We start from the raw sequence: 15,305 nt of genomic DNA on the forward strand, positions 1-15,305 counted from the left end.
AATAAAGTGTGGGTCCCACACTTTATAAGAATCGCTCTTTTTTGGATATCTCAGCCATTTCAAAACCAATTTTCATCAAATAAACGTTGAATTCCTCATAGAATTACATGCTCTTTCATATTTCATAAGAGGTTTCTCATTATCTCACACAAAAAAATGTTAGAAACCTGAAATTAGGTCTCAACCAAAACTATACGATCCCTTTAAAGCCACTGTTTATACTATTAGGAGCAGTGATTAAAAAAAAAGTGTTCGAGTTATCACATTTGATGCATACGTACATTGAATAGTTCAGCTGTATCACAAAACATCCTATATACCATTCCTAAAATTTGCAATAAAGCCACAAATACAAGAAGATATCACTAATTTTCTCGATAAACCTTAACTGTTTAATACTAGACGGTTTATTCTAGAAACGATTGTTCACATGTTTAAACTATTGCTCACATCAAGTTTGCATATCTGACAGTACTTAACATTGATTATACTGATTAACATTTTCACATTTCATTCCCTAACTAATATTTTATAACTATTTTGAAGCACTGAAGCTGGGTCTTTTTTTTTTCATCTTCAAATGGTTTTTCACGAAACATGCTAGTGTCGTTTTGAATTGACGGACTGTGTTTCGATGCCTTATCTGTCGGAAGCTCCACCGTCTTACATAATTATTTCAAAGCCCATATTTCTAAACAACAATTGTGGTAATCTCGTTACGGGATTTCTGTCTGTTTTCTGGGACAGGTTTTTCGCAAGTAAATGGAGATGAATCGTTATCGTTGGAAAACATAGTATCTCTTTAATGTGAAAACACCAAAATATAAAAGGAATCGATGTTTGGCGGCATTATCAGGCTGTCGTCACGAGACAGGTCACTTATTAACGCACTTATTGACGCTGTTATCGTGTAAATGATATCATAAAGAATATTGTCATCATTTTCACCGCAGTCAACCTCGAAGTGGCTAATGATGAGTGCACTCTGTCATCCAACAAAGTCATAACCGAGTTTCACTGAACATATTTTGCGTCATACCTTTTCGGTTGTTTACGTTCTTGGTCTGATGGCAAAACAGATTTATCATAGTTGTCATGCATGTGGTTGCCCCCGACACATGAAAACAATTATCGTCAAGCGATCAGCCGAATGTGACTTCGCGATGTAACGCGAGTTTCTTCTAAGACATTTTTCTTCGTCATATTAGCCCCGAATCTAGCATATACTTTTTCACAGAGACGTGTGTTATAAAGTTGAAAAAGCAAAACAAAAGAAAATCTAAAACATTTGAAAGATTGGATGTGATTGATATGTATCATTCTTCGTGTCTAGCTGAACTTCTTGATATGACAAGAAGGATTTAATTTCTGTAGATTTCTACAAACTTTCAATCGATTTATTTCATTATTATTTCTTCAGGAAAGTTAACTCTGTTTATCTAAACCCATGAGACCTAGAACCCTTCACACCCCCGTACTTCATTTGATATGGAGACTGGCATTGGACTACATGATTGTATAATCAATGAAGGCACGAAGCGTGGCGTTGTGGGTAGCACGAGATTGTGTGTAAACTTTCTCAAGATGCAATTCTGATCTAGGTGTTTTAAGAAAAGACTAACCTGAAACTGTGAAGTAAACTGAAAACAACAACAAAGAAATAACTTTTCGGGCAGAATACATTACTGCCGCCAAGGATGAAATTATGTACTTACGGGGGGGGGGGGGGGGGTCAATGGAAGTCAGGGAACTCTAGGGTACCGAAGTGATGATGTCACAGTCTTTTGTTATAGCTTGGGTTGGAACCAGGTGCGTGCATTAACACTCGGACCAGGTGAGGTTGTTCAGAATCAGTTTACATGGCATGGATGACTCTATGACATCATACTTTGGTACTCAATACAGGATGACATCAAATGACATCAAGTCAGGATGCACTAGTGGCAATAACTTGAGAAAGTCTCTTTCTGTGCAGCGTAAGGCCACAAATATACTGTAAGTCTAAAATACGGTCGCTGGGTAATAGGCTGATGTACATGTTGAATGGGGGACAGGTCAGAAAACTATGTAAGATGACGTGAAGGTATATTAAACATCAAGTATTGCAAAGTGTAAGGATACAATTGGTCACACATGTTTTGTGTTTGTGTGTGTATATGTGTGTGGGGGATATATAGGGTGGTGAGGCGCCAGATGTTTATGTCATGTGATGAGATGTTGCCATTGGCAACGCTGCCAAAGCACAATAGAAACGTTCTGATTTACTGATTCTCTGTGAAGCTGAAAATGTTAAACTCATCTCTTTACCAAAAATTTATTGCGTCGATTTTCCAGGTCCAAATAGCAACCGTTTAGATACTGGCACGTGTTCAAAATGGTTTTCCATGTGAGGGATAACCCCTCCCCCTTCCCCCCCCCCCCCCCGCGCTTTTTGAGTGAAGATGTTTTCTTTGAAGAGGTTCACAATGGCTCGTGGATTTTCTCTGTATGGTCCTCCTGATAAAAACAAAAGTGGGTGTTGTTGTTGTTGTTGTTGTTGTTGTTGTTGTTGTTGTTGTTGTTGTTGTTGTTGTCTGTTGTTCATATGCTCTCAAAAACAGGTTATCTTTTAGCGAATGAAGTGACGATTGATTCCAGAGGTTTACCGTCAAACAAACCGTTGTATGCATGAGTTTTGATAATCATAGTTTTCACTTTCTTCCGGAAATTTTGAGAAGCTTCATTTTAGTGTCTTGTTCATTTTCAATCATAATAATTGTTCGATGATCATGTTTCTAATGACCTCCGCTAGGAATATTGTCACTTTTTGAAGAGGATATCCTCCCGCTTGGTAAATACACCTGTTCGAGAAACAAAAAGTGACGGACATGTGGTCTGCCTCCTTCCAAGTGGAAATGAATGACACATTTACACAGAGTCACTAGTGGCAACACAATAAATTTTCATGTTGGCGAGTTTCCAGAGCGAAGCGAATTGGCCATTGGTTACAAGTGTTCATCCACCGAAGATATGCCGGGATCACGTGACTATCATTATTATGACGTACATCGTTACAGACTCGGAGTGGCAGGTATGTTTTGCCGAGCGCAGAGCCCCCGGGGATGCACATGGAGCCATCTCAGAAGCACAGTAACCTGTTGCAGTGGCGGATCGAGACGGGGGCGCACCGGGCGCGCCCCCGTTACTTTTTGTTAAAACAAAAGAAAGGAAAAGAGAAAAATGCGGGGGCGCGTGCGCCCCCCACAGAACTCTACAGACAGAACTGTACGTATGTGTGTAGAGTTCTGCACCCCCCCCCCCCCCATTTAATTTTGTAAAGGCGCCCCCTCTTTACGGAATTCCTGGATCCGCCCCTGTGTTGTGTTCCCATCCCACAACACCGCGTCACAAACTTCTCTGGCTAGGCTGTTGTCTGCGCAGAACAGAAATTCGGTCAATCATTTTGAATATTGACGCGATGGTTTGTGGTCCATTTTATGGCATGATAACCAGAGATAAGTTGTGTCTCGTCTCTTTGAATCACGTAAATGGTGTCATTAAAACCATTTTTGAATATCCCTTGGACTCCGAACGGAAAATTATTGGTTCAAAACTTTTTCAAAGCGCAAACGATATTCGACTGCAACTGGCCAATATTATGTAGGTCCATTCTGACTCAGGTCTTCACAGTCGTATGCTAACGGTATAACATACAAAAAAGCATGATATAAGGTCGTGTGATAAACATTTGCCAGTTAAAACAATATCTTTAATATGATCATAGCACTAGTGAAACGCAGCATTGTTTGTTCCTCATTTATCCGGTTACAGTTCGATATTCCAAAGGTTGCCGAAGGTTCCTTATTCCGAAGGTTCATTAATTCGAAAATGAAATGAGGTTCGGGTTTTTCCGAATGCTCCTTAATCCGAAAATGAAAAAAAAGCTTCGTTATTCCCAAGGGTCGTTAATCTGAAAACGAAATATGGTTCGTCATTCTATAAGTTCGTTACTGCACACCTTCTTTTTATTAATAGAGTAAAAACGAACCTCTTTTTTCAAATTCTCTTTCACCAGTTTGGGGCCGTAATGGTCTTAATTTTTAACAGGGCAGAGCTAGACCCAATTGACATCAAGTGTACCCCGTGATATTATTCCCTTCGAAATGTAGACCAATTCTCTACAAGCTTCATCACGCCCGTGACTGACACTTTCTCCCTAGCGAAGTTTCCGAGCGCAAACACCTGAATGTGAACGTTGAACTTCAGAGAAAGTCAACTTCACAAATGCTATCATTTCCACGTAATTTGGCTCGATGCCCGAGAGTACTTTGCCGTACAAAGGGCACATCTGTTCAGCAATCATGTTCCAGCCAGCTAACGACTCCCTCTATCGGGAGTGTTTTCTTGTTGTTGTTCTTGTCGTTGTTGTTGCTGTTGTTGTTGTTGTCCTCGTCGTCGTCGTTGTTGTTGTTGTTGTCGTCGTTGTTGTAGCAGTATTCTTCACGAAACGTCACGGTCCATCCTGTCTCGTCTCCATCTTAAAACCATGAAACTACGATAGGCAAAGTTACTAATCTGACGCTAGTTTCTAAGGAGCAACGAAAACTGTGAGAAGAAAAGGGAATGGGTGGTAGACCGCGTACTCTTTCTTGGGTATGTATGTGGCCCTGAAAAAGGGCCACATACATTCTCTTGAAAACGGCTAGATCATGCTTGTCGAAACGTCGGGAGTGGGAAGGCCCTTTTCAGGGTCACATACATACCCAAGAAAGAATACGTGGTGCACCGTTAAGCCTTCTACCATCGATTCCCTTGTCTTCTCACATGGAAGCCTTCAAAGATTTCAGGAAAAGGGCAGTTATAGGATTTGATGCCCACCACTGCCTTCAAATCCTTGAACATGAGATTCATGGTTACATCAGAGATTATTACCTTCAACGCCTAAGATTCTTAATTCAGTAATAATTTAGAACATCCCTGCATGTGCATATGATTCATGGGTTCTTCAGATGACACCATCCTTGCGGCTGGAGATTATTTGTTCCACCAAAGATTTACAGTCGTGATTATGGTGCCTATAGCATTAAAGGTTCCCTCAGCGGCAAATATTCCATATTCCATTATGTAGTTTCAAGTTTTGACAAGAGGTTATACCAGTTCTTCCGCCTTAGATTGTTTGGTTCCACCAATACTCACCTATTGTTGTTCCAAAATTGTAGGTTCTTATCAGAAATCTAGTGGTTCTTTATATGCTCAATGTCATGGTTCCATTGCAGGTTTCCTGCTATGGAGTTGCACCCGTGGAACCAGAGTAAATTGCCAGGCATTTGGTGCAATATGGTTGACAGGCCTCGCACCAAAGCTGTATGTTCTGAAGTGAAATCTTCTTCTTTTTTTCTCACCAGAGTTATCTCGTATTTTGACCTTTAATGTGCGTATAGAAAATGAATGAATACAATATTCCTCTTTTCTTCTGATTCGACATGCAGTGTTCAGATTATGCTGGCGGAACCAGGTTTCTTCATACGGTAGCTCATTCTCATTATGGGTTTCATTTGAATAAATGAAGGTCACAATACACGAGAATCTTCCAAATGAATGTGGGCACCAATTTTAAGAAAAGATATCATACGAGACCAGCTATGCACTGGTGAAGAGCTTCACTAGGGGCGGATCCAGGAATTCTGTAAAGGGGGGGGGGGGGTCGCAACTAATATTTCTTTATATTTATATGCCACTTCCGGGTTTCATTTCTTTTTTTATTTCCATTTCTTTTGTTTTTAAAGGGGTCGTGCTCCGGTTGCGCCCTCCTCTAGATCCGCCACTGTTCACGAAAACATGGCTGGTCACGTACGATAGCTTTTTCTTACATTGCTGGCTATAGTCCAGAAGATCGACATAGCCTTGTGAATGCACACAATATGCTCCTACTTTGCCCTCCTTACTTGTTTTCTTCTTCTTTCATTCTTTCCATATCTGGTACAATTTATATTCCTATGATTATGATACATGTAGTCTTCTTCTCCTACTCCACTTTCGCTCTGCACTAAAACATGACACAACATCTGATATGCAGGCTGTTAACACGAATATCGAAAACTGTCGTATTACGAAGAAATCGCGGCGGCGGCATTGGCCCAAACTTTATGATAACAACAGCAACTGAATCAAGAGAAAATAGTTCCCAAGCTTGGCTCAGTGATGATATACGTCAATAAACTCATTGGACTGGTAAAGAATGTTGATATCATTGGCTCTGACACTGGGTAACGTATGTAGTATGTACATGAAATCCTAAACCATGAATTCGGGCCATTTCTGCGTGCGTCGTCCTATTTCGCATCTTTATAGAGTACCTTCACGTCTCTCTCGAGAGCCCCGTTGGTCTTGGGATATTTTTAGCCCAGACCATAGTCCCAAGAATGTATCAATATGTGCCACGGAAATCACAGTTGATGTGTCCATTTACTCCTATATTCCTACGTTCGTTCTCTGCATTGCGGAAAATCCCTCAGACAGTAATTTTAGAGACAAAAATAGCCCCGTTCATACGTGGTCAGAGGTTAAGCCAAGAGATTAATGGGTGCCTTTTGTCGATGTTGGCGTCTGCTGCCCCGTAACGTATACATACCAAACCCAACATTATCTTTCGGCGTAACGTTATACCATGGAACGTAGAAAGCAAATGTAATAAAGGAGAAGCACAACAGGGATGACGCCACAAAGAAACAGGGAAGTGCATGTGACTCATGTCGAGTCTGGCTTCATTTGGACTTTTTCAAGAGAGTTAAACTAAGATACAGAATCAGTTTACGTGCTATAATATCCAGGAGAGTGTGAGTATAATGTGAGAGCCTTTAGCGTATGAAATCAGTAGTCGGTATTTTTGCAGGTATACCTACAAGATGTTATGATCCACATGATGGTAAAATGAGATGATAACGATGAAGAAAGTTCAACAAATCATGAGAATGATAAGAACGGCAATGATAAAAGTCTTTATAATAAGATATACAATGATGATGATGTTACAATTAATCATATTATACTGACCTTTCTGAGCATTTCCCCGTATAGGCTTTCTTCTCACCTTCTTTATTGAGAAAGACATCAAACTATCGCAAATTGTCCTCACACACACTCTGGTTATAGTAATCGAGCTTGGGATATGCTGTTTAGGACATAACAGTTAACTTAATCACTTTGCTGACGTGAAATTTACGACAGAGAAACTTACACAGGGCCTTCACAGAAAACACCCCTGGACCCCTAAAGTGTCTGGTTTTGATTTGTTTAGACTAACAATGTGATTGGGAAATCGTAATTGCTACAAATTAATAGTCATATCTATGGTAAAGAATATCAAAGTATAGAACACACAGTTCAATTTGGTCCATGTATGTGTAACCGTATTAACTCTCACTCATGCACACCGAGGAACATTGTCTCCATGTGCTTTGGATTGAATGTCACAAAGAAACAAGTTTCGGACGTCTTCCTCTTCAGTACAGTGACCTTTCACCGTCCAATCCTCGATTTGCCAGGGTGTTGGGTTGACATCCATGCTTCTTCTCCCTGCCTAGGAGACATTTGATGCTGACAGACTCTGGCGTCGGGAATTGGTCTCCGCTGGAAGTGAATTAATCTCAGCATTACGACATTTATAACATTGGTTTACAAATCAACGCATGCAGCGATAATCGATCGCGGACCTGGCATGCAAGAGTCCAAGTGCGTACTATTTTTTCTAAACTCGAGTCGAGGTGGTGGCAGCGAAAATTGCCAACGAAATAGCGGAGCGTTGACAGGGGAAAATGGATGTATATCATATCGATGAGCAGGGTCTATGTCTGTATAATTATGTTATGTTGCTTGTTGATCGATTGTGTCTTCACGTTCACTTCCACCGTATTCCGCTTGGAAGTGGCAAAATCAGCATGGCACTTATTCAGATATTTGATAAAACTGTTCTCAGGAAATGACAAAGATGACATTTTTATTACATACCGATTGCGGGGACATGGTTACAAACTAAGTACGAATTATTTTGGAGCTTAGACCCCTGCTGATAAAAAGGTAACGTGACGTCATGCAAATAATGAGAAAAAGAATCTTCAACTGGTACAAATAGGATGTTTTCTTGGTTGCTTCCTCACATGGTCGATTATTACCCTATCATTGCCAGGAACTAATTCATACTCTTGGGTTGACAGGGACATGGCGGGTAAAAACACTCGACGAGATTCGAACTCGGGTCCTTCATTTGGGAGTCGGGAGTCTTCTTCTCTATGCCACAGCTCCCCAATATGGCTTTTCCTTTTTCTTTTTCTTTTTTTTGGTAAAGTCTCCGACTGCTGTCGGACGTGAGGTAAATATATGTGTTGACGCAGAAAGGTCTCTAACAGCAACATGCTTTGAGAGAAGATAAATGAAACATACCAGTAAAATGTTTTGTGCGTCTTTCTCTTGCCAAAAAGTGAACCTAACGTACTCGTCAGGTTGAACATTGCACATCACATGCTCTGTGTAGGCATCCGTTCAAATGCTGTCTTTTTTTTTAACGCCATGATTATTGGAGTACTAGTAGTGCAACTGGGTCAGACCGAATCCCCCAGGGGTCTGCGGGGTACACGAGCAAGATGCACTTTTGTGATTTCACCCTGTTCTAACTGTCACTGGTTGTCCTTGTTTGTATCGATCACGCACAAAATGTTGCCGCCATCTGGATCGGCGCGACATCCAGACAAGACTTGATTTAAATTTTTTCTTTTGATGTCTTCTGTCACTGAAATTTTGGGGATGTGCAAACCTCCTTAAGAATTGGCGCAAATCCTTAAAAGCGAAACGTTGCAAATTACATATTTCCCTTTAATCTTTTTTACCGTGTTAAGAAGGTATCCAAATGCCTTTCAAGACGTAAGTCCATGACAACTCCTCTGTGTCAAAGATAATATTCATCGCATTTTACGTCGCGTCGTCCCATATTGCCTGCTCAAATAATCATGGTCTTTTTTATGGTTTTGGGTTTGTTCATGTTTGTGTGTGTGTGTGTGTGTGTGTGTGTGTGTGTGTGCCTGTGTGTGTGCGCGCACGCGTGTGTGTGTGTGTGTGTGTGTGGCTGTATGAGTTCTTGCTTCGCAGATTGTGGGATTTATGTTTCCGTCAAGATCAACTGTTCCATTTTTTTTTAGAAATGATTTATTTGAGAAATGTTAGATTGCGCTCTATCCTGTTGAACAGTCATGATCCTGCGCGGGCTCGTCTGGTCACCAACCCCATCCTTTTCTGCCGTTAACGAGAAGTGACATTGGGCCTGAACATGCACATACAAATCAATTGGGAGCATATACACAGGTCGTATAGCGTCGTTGTCAGTGATTTTGCTTTGAAAAGTCACCAGCCTATCTCTATCGATGTTCCATAGTCTAGATCGGAATTACTAGATAAAAGTAGGGGCAAGATTCGAAGAAATGCTGATGCATAATTATTCTCCCCATGCAGTGATAAAATCAACTATTTCTGTCAAATGATTCCATTGCACTCTTCTTCACAGCACGCTGATTGAGGCTTACTATCGAACAATCATTGGGATGTGGCAGACTAAAATGAAGCCATCAGGGTTCATAACAATATTTCTGTCAAGCGAAGGAAGATGACTTTCTTCTATCCAACTATCCATGAGGGTTACGAGGTGAAAATGTCGACGCGCTGTTTAAGGGTAACATTCTACTTTATGACTCTAAGAAGAAGAGAAACAATTCAGGTAAAATGAACGGCAAAATGTCAAAATTCAAAATTGAACCTAAAAAGAAGGTATTCATGTCAAACGTAGGCCTACAGACAAATCATCGCTATTTTTTTTTTCTTTTTATGGGGGGGGGGGGGGTTGGAGGGACGTTTGCAGTAACTTGGCAATGAATGATAACTTGGACGTATAGGAAAGGGATGAAGTTGCTACATTATCGTTAAAAAAAGAGTGATCGTCACATTTTTTTCCATAAACAAATCAATGAGCTGTAATTGTCCCCTCCGTGGATAATCTTATTGTATAGCGCATAGAAAGTGGATCTTCTGTGAATATGCGAAACTTCTATACCATTTTGTTAGTTTAGTTACTCTATGATATTTTATCCAAGCCAACTTGAACAAGGTATAGAATTGCACTTCAACCCGCACCGTCCTTCCACTGATCAGATGTGGCATGTGTTAATCCTACGGAAGATTACAACATCTCAGACCCATTTGTTCGGAAGGCATGTCTCCATCCCTAAAGGTTCGTATCGTGCCTGGATTTTTGCTAACATTAGGAAGCTTTAGATTTTAGACGCGCGGACGTTCAAAGAGAAAAAAACATGGTCTGAGCGTGCGCAGTAACTTGACGTGCGCTTCTGCGCACGCTCAGACCATGTTTTTTTTCCCTTTGAACGTCCGCGCGTCTAAAATCTATAAAGCTCCCTATTTTAATGTGGCGACGCGACGGTCCTTAACCCTTTGTGTGCTTGGAGTGTTGATTGGCACAGAAAACCCCATAGCATTGTACACACTGTCCAAAGTCCCTGGTAGTGTAAGGGTTAAATCGCAATTTTCTGCCATATGTTCACGTTGACGTTGATGAATAGATTTTTTTCAGACTTTCGAAATTGAAGCAAGTGCAAAAGTTTCATTAAAAAGAAAAACGAAGAGGAAAAAAAGGTGACGAAATTTGAAGTTTCAGTTGATGTTGTTTTTAGTGAATTATAATTCGAAGAAAAAGGTGATGATGACATATCTCACAGCTCTCTCATTAGTTTGTGAGAATAAAGAATTATGTCAATTGTTACAAATAAATACATACATATATTGCATAATATATAGTAATAATGATAATAATTTATTTGTATAGTACTTATATAGCGCATAACACATAGTGCATATAATGTCCCTATGCGCCCAGAAAATGGAAAGATTACACACAAAAACATACAATTCCAATTACAGTGATGTACGTGATCGTTATTATACAAATGATGCACAGGATAGAGTGCGTTAATGTAGGCGTAGTGCACTCGAGGGTATTTACAATTGTGAAAGATGCACGAGGCGAAGCCGAGTGCATGTTGCACTACATTGTAAATACCCGAGAGTGAGCTACGCCTCCTCTAGCGCCACGAAATAATCCTGTGCATCATTTGTTTTATAAAATGGGTCGAAAATTCGAAAACTAACAGCATTTTTCAGCGTTTTTCACGTACCTTTGTGGGTCAAGACGTCCGAAGATGTTCGTCCCAAACATTTACGCACGTCGCACTCGGAAATCCCGCACATACATTATGATGGGGGGGTTGGGTTTCCGGACACTTAAGTTCCCGAATGAAAACTTATTTATTTTACATAGAATATGCACCCTTTACCTTAAAGACTTGATATAGACTCCTCATATAGGTCTACTAGACAACATACTCTGAAAACGGCGTGAGAATTAACCTGCTAAATCGTTGGATTTGCCCTTCAAAGTGACTTCATGTACGCGTCCGGTCCCACAACGCTTGGTCTACTGTACTGTAAGTAGAGTATACGTACGCCAAACCTGTGCCACACATTGTTATGCACAAGGGAAGAAAGGCCGGCCGGCCGGCAGCCCGAACTAGAAGTTGTTTACAGGATTGACAGCGCGTATGCATGCAATTCAAAGGAGCCGCCGCGCGCACAGACGATCGGCAATAGGATTTAACACGCAGTGCAATGGGACTGAGTAACCAAGGCACACGTCACTCATTTCAGCGCTTCCTATTGGCTACATTCTTGAACCCATTTTATAAGATATTATGTAGGCCTATACGTGGTCGGTCGATATTTTGGCAACTAAAACCTACTTCTCCTAGAACATCAATTATTGTTGCTTGGTTGTAACAAGACTACAATAATTGATTGAAAAAGATTATCTCATTCTTAAAGATTTTTTTGGAAGTTCATTGGGATATGAGTTCGTGACATCCTCACCGTCTCGTATTGACATGATGTGTTTCCGATTTACATCATTTAATTACATCTTTCAGAGCTTTATTTTTTTTAATCCATCTTTCTACTCACGTACTTATACTTTTAGTTTCCAGTCAGTTCTCATCAATGTGCACGATGTATTTTTTTTTTCTATTTTGCAAGATGGCTGCTCATCTCTTCACAATGTGGCACAACAATTACCTGGTAAAAGCACGTCCAGGCTGTACGCGTGCACTCACTCATTTCTACGGGGAGCCATACCCGCCGAAATGTGAGTCCCAGAATGCCAATCCAATCACATTCGCGTAATTTTGTCCATATTATTCTCTAATCGAATTGCGAAAATTCGCCCCTCGACTACCCAGAAGTATGGTCTGTATTTTTCTGGCTGGCTAGACAGGGGCGCGGTGAATACCATTCCTCCACGCTTCCCTACAGTGGCCGGAGCGTCGGGGCAAGGCCCGACGAGAGCCCAGCATCGCCACGAGGGAGCGCCAAGAGCAGCCGGATAGCTGCTTGGGTTAAGCAGGAACTCATTACGGCGACATTGGACTGCTAAACTTCGTTATGGTCCATAATTCATCTTTGCCATTGATTTTCTCTCGAAATGAAAGATCGCTGAACTTTCCTGTTCCAGCCGCAAACCGCACAGCGAATAGTCGTTGCAAAATTAAATGAATCGTGTCTGGCATTACCACAACAATGACAACACATAGCATGAGAGGCATAAAGACTCTCATGCTCCGTTTTCAGGACTGCATACCCTTGACATGAAACAGAACGCCCAGTTCACTTGGAATATAATTATGTGCAACCATAACAGTGGCAGATCGGGGGTAGGGGTGGGGGCGGGCACCGGGCGCGTTCCCCCCCCCTTTTTTTTTTTGATAAAAGAAATAAAAAAGAAAAAATAAAGGGGCGCACTGAGTGCGCTCCCTTTAACTTCTTGTAAGTATGCATGAAATCGTACAATGATCCTTGCGCCAGCCGATTGTAGTGCTACCAGAAAATTGTGTTTTCGTGTAAAAGCCTTTATTTTTTCTTCCTTGTCAGCCCATTAACCCCGGAAGTGGCATGAGAAAATACCTGTAAAGGCCGTTTTATTTTTCTTGTCAGTTGTCAGAATTACGGAATTCCTGGATCCGTCCCTGCATTACGCAGAAAATATCAGAAGTCTTGAACATGCTGTAACGACTTGCTGAACTGCGTGAACTCAACTTGACAAGAAAGTGTGACGACGAATTTTTCTAAAAACTCTGCCTCGTTTTCTTTTATGACGTAAATCCCTCAGCCAGGGGGCGTGGCTGGACTCATAAAAAAAAAATCTAAAAAAGTTTAGACGGAAACGAAATAAACTTGCTAGAGTCACGCACGGCCGGGTCATGAAACGGATTTGATCCGGTTGAAAATGAGCCGGATTAGTCCCGGAATGGAGAGTAATTTATGCTACAGTCACACACAGCCAGATTTCGAACCGGGTCCATAAGGAATTATAACCGTATCGACCCGGTTCGAGCCGTAGGGACCCGTATTGATCCGTATCGAACCGTTTAAAAATCCGCTTTTTAAATCCTTAACTGAATCCTTTTCGACCCCTATCGACCCGTGTCAACCCGCTTCGACCAAGTCCGACCCGGGTGTAAAACTTGTCATTATCCGTTGCATTGAAGGCAATGCGGTATACGGTAAGGGTTCATACGGTTTTACGCTGCTGATGCAGCGGGTCGATGCGAGTCAATGCGGTTCGAACCGGGTCAATTCGGATATCAATACGGAATTGAAATCCGTGAGAAAATTTTTAACATGACCGAAAAATTTTTCACCGCCGTATCGTATCCCCCGGAATCCATCAGGAATTGACACGGGTTACAATGCGGGTCAATGCGGATCTCTACGGCTCGAACCGGGTGGATACGGTTTTAATTCCTTATGGACCCGTTACGAAATCCGGCCGTGTGTGACTCTAGCAAAATGAAATCATTGCCGGTAGGTACTTACGCGTGCTGTTCGTTATTCCGAAGGTTCGTTATTCCGAAGGTTCGTTTTTCCGAAGGTTCGTTAATCTGAAACACACAAATTCCCTATACCTAGAGGTTCGTTAATCCGAAAATGAAAAAGGGTTCGTTAATCCGAACATTTGTGGCGTTATTCCGAAGGTTCGTTAGTCCGAAAATGAAATAGGGTCCGTAACGTACCTTCGGAATAATGAGCTTTGTTTCATTTTCGGATTAACGAACCTTATTTCATTTCGGATTAATAAACCTTCAGAATAACAAACCTTATCACATTTTCGGATTAACGAACCTTCGGAATAACGAACCTTGGGACTAAAAGAATCTTCGGAATAACGAACCTTCGGAATAACGAACTGTAACCGGTACTTACATTTCTACGTGCTTCGTAAAATACACCATTTTCAACTGACAGCTTTTCAGTCTTCAAGATCATGGCGTCACTATGTAATCAGTACCCGTATATACTTTCCTTTATCTTGTTTAAATTGTCTATCAAATATATTGCATGTAAGCTAAATTATGGTCGAAATAGAAATCATTCACAACTGCAGTCAGCTGATGATACATGCTACTGTCGATGTTTGTTGGATGAACTCTTTTGCGTATTGCCGAAAATTGAACGATATCACCCCCTTTAACAAGCCCGTAAATTCAGAGAAAATCAATCATGATAGGTTGGGGATCCTAAGGAGGGGTGGGTCTACACTTAATCTGCAGCGTTTCGTATCAATTGAAATAATATAATAGCTTTTTTTTCTGAGAAAAGGGACGCTGTTAAGTATCAAGTAGGAAACGCAATTTGATTTTGATGGAAGGCACAAACTAATACACATTGTAATCTAAACTCTTTCGTTTGAAGTTAGTTTTTCAAGAGAGTTTGCAACGGCAGGCCTACGTGCGTCTCAGTTTCTCCATAGGAACCAATTTATCAACATTACCTCGTTTCCCGCGTAGGAACTCGATTGACTAACTTGATGAAGGCAAACCATCAGCCTCGTTGGCAGTGATGGAGTGATACAGAATCACCCCTCACACCGAGACACATGTACAATCCACATTCACTTTTACAATTACTTTTATGCGTTTTGTTCCATGATTCTATTCAACGATTCCAAGACAAATGGTTACTACCTGGAAAAGTGTATTATAAAGCACGATTAATGACAAAAGTGAATAATTATAGTATATCCATTAGGTCCCTTTCATCCAACTATACATTACAACAAAAACATAACTATAACCGCGGGCATAGTGAGGTTGACTGGTTTAAAACGGGTGCACGTCACGAGACCGATAACCACAAGTCATACAGCCTACCAGTTATACCGCCCA

The 15,305-nt window shown here is 41.1% G+C and overlaps 1 protein-coding gene across 1 annotated transcript in view; it reads left to right on the forward strand.

Moving 5' to 3' along the window:
* Window positions 1-15,305, forward strand: part of LOC139732487 (sodium-dependent noradrenaline transporter-like) — a 64,073-nt gene that overhangs the window by 32,248 nt on the left and 16,520 nt on the right. The gene's annotated exons all lie outside the window — the stretch shown is intronic.

The sequence above is a fragment of the Diadema antillarum genome, unplaced genomic scaffold (genome assembly GCF_040938485.1).
Source record: "Diadema antillarum isolate AM-2024a unplaced genomic scaffold, OU_Dant_1.0 seq00000425_RagTag, whole genome shotgun sequence".
NCBI classification, from domain to species: Eukaryota; Metazoa; Echinodermata; class Echinoidea; order Diadematoida; family Diadematidae; genus Diadema; species Diadema antillarum.